At 40.5% G+C, this 5,648-nt stretch overlaps 1 pseudogene; it reads left to right on the top strand.

Moving 5' to 3' along the window:
- The first annotated feature begins 633 nt into the window (after positions 1–633).
- LOC148020009 (chlorophyll a-b binding protein 13, chloroplastic pseudogene) lies at positions 634–1,173 on the top strand (annotated as a pseudogene).
- Positions 1,174–5,648: the final 4,475 nt, after the last annotated feature.

The following is a 5,648-nucleotide window of genomic DNA, read 5'->3' on the forward strand; positions in this document are numbered from 1 at the left end:
AAGAGATATTTAAAATCCCATAAGCATAGTGAGGAAGAGTGGAACCATCCAAAAGCTATATAAGCATGCACTTGGCTCCATTTTCAAAAAGAAGAAAGGTACCATCGTTTTGTGACACTCAAGATTGTGTTTATGAGTCCAAGTTAATCTATATTGGAACCTAATTCACTTGAGTTACAATCCTTTATCTCAGTCATGTTTTATGTACGTAACCTCCGTCCGCCATAGCTAGCATAGCTCTAGATCCGTGTTTCTCAACATGGTATCAGAGCCATGGTGAGCTATGTCTAGCCACAACCATTCTCTCTTCTACTTCTACTGCCCCATTTTTTGGTCCTCACAGTAATGATAGTGGTTTAGCTTAGAATGAGTAGAATCAGCTTGGTGGTGTAGGAGAGGGAGAGAGAGGCTAGAGCTTTGTTGTTAGGGTTTCGCAGCCGCTGCTCTTAGGAAGAGGTAAGAGGAAGAAGAGTATTAGCCATGAAGGACCCTGTCAAGCCCCTTGCCTCCATTAATGGCATCAAGACCACCAAGCCCCCTATCTCAGATGCTACAGCCAAGGAACTAAGGCAGCGAGAGAGCTGATCTGGGACACCTTCGAGTGAGATGACAAAGAATGCTTGTAGTAGAGCAATGGTGGGCCTCACTTCCACCCACATTGCAGTGGTTCTGGGCAACAACCTGGCTACGAAGAATGCTCTAAGGGAGAAGCTGCTTGCCGCTCAAGCCATGGTGAACATGAGCACCGACTACTGGTATGGGCCTGATCGTCCCAAGTATCTTGGCACATTCTCTGCCCGGACGCCATCTTTCTTGAAGGGAGAATTCCTAGGAGCTTATTACTCGGAGATTGCTGCAGACTCGAAAGCCTTCGCAAAGAACCATGCATTGGAGGTGATTCACAGTCGATGGGACATGCTAGGCGCACTGGAATGCATATTCTTGGAGGTGTTGGAGAAGTACATGAGGGTGGATCTAAAAGAGCATGTGTGGTTCAAGGTCGAGGCCCAAATCTCTCGGAAGGAAGTCTGGACTACCTGGGTGCGCATGCAGACATTCCCACTGTGTTTCTGCATACCAGCAGCAAGAAGGACATGCTCCACTAATTCTTTGGAGACCTTGAAACTCAGAAGGAGGCCATTAATCTCTGCACAGAGGGATGGAGGAAGCTAGACAAGCACTTGTGTAAAATCAAAGCAACGTTAGAGAGTGGCAGGTACCAAGAGATTGTCGAACAAGAGAAAGTGTTAGATGCTAGAATGGTGCAAACTCAAGAATCCTTAGATAAGAGAGAAATCTTGATCTCAGTCGAGAGCAGGCCTCGCTTGCGCATGTGTAGAAGCAGAAAAGAAGCTGCCATTTGGGAGCAGAAGCTGATCTGTAAATTTTTTTAATTTAAAAAAAAAAGCAACCCTTAGGTTTACAACATTAAAAGTTTTTTTTAAAACCCCATTCACACTCATATTTTCAGAGTGGCTCTATCCAATCCCTATTCACACTATCTTCTACTTCAAACTCACTTAGTGGACTGGAGCACAAGAAAAAGTATCAATCATAAAAAAGAATGAAGAACCAGAGCAAGACGTCCAAGAACAGCAACTAAGAATACCAAAAAGATTGAAGATTGCAACAAAAGACCACGAAGAAGAAAGAAGATGAAGAAATTGTTTCCGCTGCCTACTGAAGACAAAGAACTTCCCATATTGGATTGTGTTTCCCTTAGTGGATCTTGTTTCCCATAGTGGATTTATAAACCCTACCAAGATGTAAAGTTTCAAGCCTTAACTTGACTAGGCTGCCAAAGAGCTAGTCTCTTGGTCCATTTTAACATGCAGGGGGGGCAAAAGCCAGCAAGGGTAGAGACTCATCATTTGAGGGGGGGTGTTGAAAATAGCAAATGATGCTGGCCCATAGAGGCTTGCCCATAAGTGGCTTTGTATGAGAGAGAGACAATGATGTATGCTCTAGGAAGAGATGTCTAAAATCCCATAAGCATAGTGAGGAAGAGTGGAACCATCCAAAAGCTATATAAGCATGTACTTGGCTCCATTTTCAAAAAGAAGAAAGGTACCATCATTTTATGACACTCAAGATTGTGTTTATGAGTCCAAGTTAATCTATCTTGGAACCTAATTCACTTGAGTTACAATCCTTTATCTCAGTCATGTTTTATGTATATAACCTCCGTCCGCCATAGCTAGCATAGCTCTAGATCTGTGTTTCTCAACAGAAGTGAATCAAATGTTGAACTTGTGCGACCTCACTTTTTGTTGGTTCCTCCTCTTGATGCAATTGAGGGCAAGTTGCTTGGATATGACCTAGCTCATTGCAATAGAAACATCAATGATTAGGGCATCTCTTTTGGATATGTCCTTTCTCACCACACTTGTAGCACTTCTTTCCTCAGTCTTCAACATCACTCTCTCAGAAGTAGCTATCTCCAAGAAGTGTTTGGCCTAATCAAGAATTTGGCTCTTATGAGAGCGTCTTCAAGTTAACCAGTGTTAGGGACTTTGGATAAGCATCCAAGCGTTGATTTAGTCCATGGAAAAATTTTTCCACCTGTTGGGTAGTGTTCATAGGTGGTGCACATTTTTGAAGTGTCATGAACCCAGAATAATATGCATCCAAGCTTAATCCTAGCTAGTGCAAGGTAAAGAACTCGTTCATCTTGATAAAAGGAGAAGAATTTGGCAAGTATCTCTATCTTACGGCCCTCTTGACATCTTCCCAGTTTATAAGGGCTTCAGTGGTAGTGTTGTCCTAGCACAATTGTGTCCACCATAGGCATGCCTTGCCTACTAGCCGTAGCTTTGCAATCATGGCCTTGTTAGCAATACTTGTTCATACTGCATCAAAGTAATATTCAAGGGTTTCAATCTAGACTTTAGCATCAACCTCAAAATGTAAATTCAAGCAGCTTGATTTGCTTCAAGAGAAAAGGTGCATATCAATCTAAGATCATATAAACAATAAGCTATTTCTCTTAGGATATCTTCAACTCTTTTTCTCTCAAGATTATAAGTCAAAATGTTAAGTAAACATAAGTATAAAGTATTGCTAACTTATTCATTTTTTTCCACTCTGATACCATGTGTAACATGCCTATCAAATGAACCCTTGATAGCATGATTTGGATAGCCGAAGAGGATGCCATTGGAAATCCCTTTGAATGTTGCAATACTTGTTGTATAGGCTAGCTTGAGTCTACCTCATAGGGGAAGCTGCGCTCTATACCTCAAGAGGATCGACCTGAATTTAAGGTTCCTAAACAATATTATGGTTATCTATTAGTTGATCTAGTGTTTGTCATCGAGTAGTTACTTGTGCAAAAAATTAGCTTGAACTAAAGCAAACCCATGTCACACTTGGTTCAAAGAATGTGAGAACATGAGGTGGAGCTAACACGTCAACCCCTTTGCCCATGAGGCAAAGTCTCACCATGACCCTCCAAAAGAACATGAGGTTAGGCTATGTAGTGTTTCCTAAGACAATCACACCCTTTAGCTCTTTTCTAAAACCTTCTAAGTTTGATGCTTTTAAAGAAAACTCTTAGTTCATCAAGGCCACCCCACCATGGGACAGATCCATCAAGGATCCGCCCTCCTACTTTGCATTTAAGACAAGGTTTCTTAATTATTTAAATACCTAATATGGTTGATGTAACATACAAAAATAACTTCTTTAATTAATTTTATTAGCATGAGGTTCTTTCATGTAATTAATGCACAAACACAAAGACAAGGTCAAACAATCTTTATAAGATAGTAACAATAATGTATTTATTTGCACCTTCTCCAAGGTGCAACACTAATCTAGCATTTCATCCCTTACACCACTAGGACCTATATCCAAACACCTAGATACATGTGTCCAAGTCTCATACACATAATTCATAATCCACCTTTTTCTAGAATAGGGTCTACCAATGTCCATAGACATTAGGCCACAAAGGTTTTCCATCTCCATCCTAGGGTTAACGTGGGGTGTCTAGACCCACAAGCTATCGTAGGAGTAAATCAACATTTTGTGGTGGCCTTCACACCACTTGATCTTCAGCCAATGTATCAAGTAGTGCCCTTTTGGGTTCTTTGCCTTTATAAGCATCAATTTCCATGGTGCGATTATGGAGGTGACATGCTATGCCTGAAACCCTTGTTAGATAAGCCTTGGAATGAGTAAACTCTCCCCCTTCAAGGATTTTCAATGCTCAAACAAAGATAAGGCAACCAACCAACCCACTTTTAGGAAATCATTCCTTTTTCTAAGACTACATGGCATCTCCTAAAACATTCAACAAGCCAACAATTCTTTGAATGATATATAAGAGGTGACATAGTTCATAACATATTCTTTAGAAAGGGTGCAAGTTGCCTAAAAGACTAGTGTTTAGAACTTTGATGTATAAAGATTGTACAATCACAAGTTTCTATTTGTGATTCTACTCTAGTCTCATGCATTTATTCCCTCTTTCTAACGTCCTTCATGTTATAACCCTTTCAAGGAAAACATATTGTTTAAGCATTGATTTTAGTACTTACATAATATACAATGCTTTAAATCCTTTGGCTAATTGGTATTTATTTGTACAAGCATATCAAATCATGATGAGTTGTTATTGAAAAGTCACTTTCAATGCTTCTCTTTTCATTTCTCTATCTACATCCCAAAGCAATAATATAGTCTTGAAGTTACAAATGTACAATTTTCTTTAAGACATAAGGATTTAAAGCACCTCGAATGCTTGTGTAGTGATTGGAATTGTCAATATAATCTCGATCTCATGTCTCAAAGCAAAGGTAGTCCTCTTGGGTGCCATCAGGCACTCATTTCTTTTGCAAATCTTGTATAACTTTGTCGAACTCGTAAACTTCTTAATCATCCCACACAAGAAGATAGGTAGATAGAGGATGGAGACTTATGTAGTAGAGCCTCTCTCTCTTTCTCTCTTTCTATCTTTCTCTCTTTCTCTCTTTCTCTTCCTTCCTCTATTTCTCTTTCTCTTTCTCTATGTCTATCCCTCTCCACTCTCCTTATGTCTCTATCTCTCTCAATCCCCCCCTCTCTCCCCCTATCTCTTTCAACAATGATTTAATCATAAGGCATGATTAACCTCAATACTCTAAAGTAGAGGTGCTATATAGCCTCTCTATTACATGTTTATTTGTCCCTATCCCCCTTTGAAATGACTAATCAGTGCTCTCAAAGAGCATGGTAATTGATGTTAAATTGGTGGTATTCTTTTGTTGTTTGCAACGATCAATGCTTAGTTGATGATCTTGAAGGGACAATGAGCTCGATGAAGTTGGCAATATTCTTATTGTGTTTTGTGTTGGGGTAAAGGCGCCTCCGCAGTGCCGCCCCGTGTATTACTACATTGACAGTACCCACCACTGCACACTGCAGGTGACGGGCGCCCGTCATGTCACTTTATTCTTTACATTCATTTTAGTGACTAGTAAATAAAGGAAGGCCCGGTCACACATTGTGACTATTGGAGTTCCCATTTCTGGTCTCTCTCTTTCTTTCTCTTGCTCTCTCGCCATAGCTCATGTGCAAGCTTCGATCCTTCTCACCTTTCAACTGGTATCAGAGCATGGCTCTCCGATCCCGTGGAGCTCGACCTCGACTCGCATTACTTCAACTTT

The sequence above is a fragment of the Lygodium microphyllum genome, chromosome 19 (genome assembly GCF_053477565.2).
Source record: "Lygodium microphyllum isolate KBCC chromosome 19, Lygodium_microphyllum_v1.1.10, whole genome shotgun sequence".
NCBI lineage: Eukaryota > Viridiplantae > Streptophyta > Polypodiopsida > Schizaeales > Lygodiaceae > Lygodium > Lygodium microphyllum.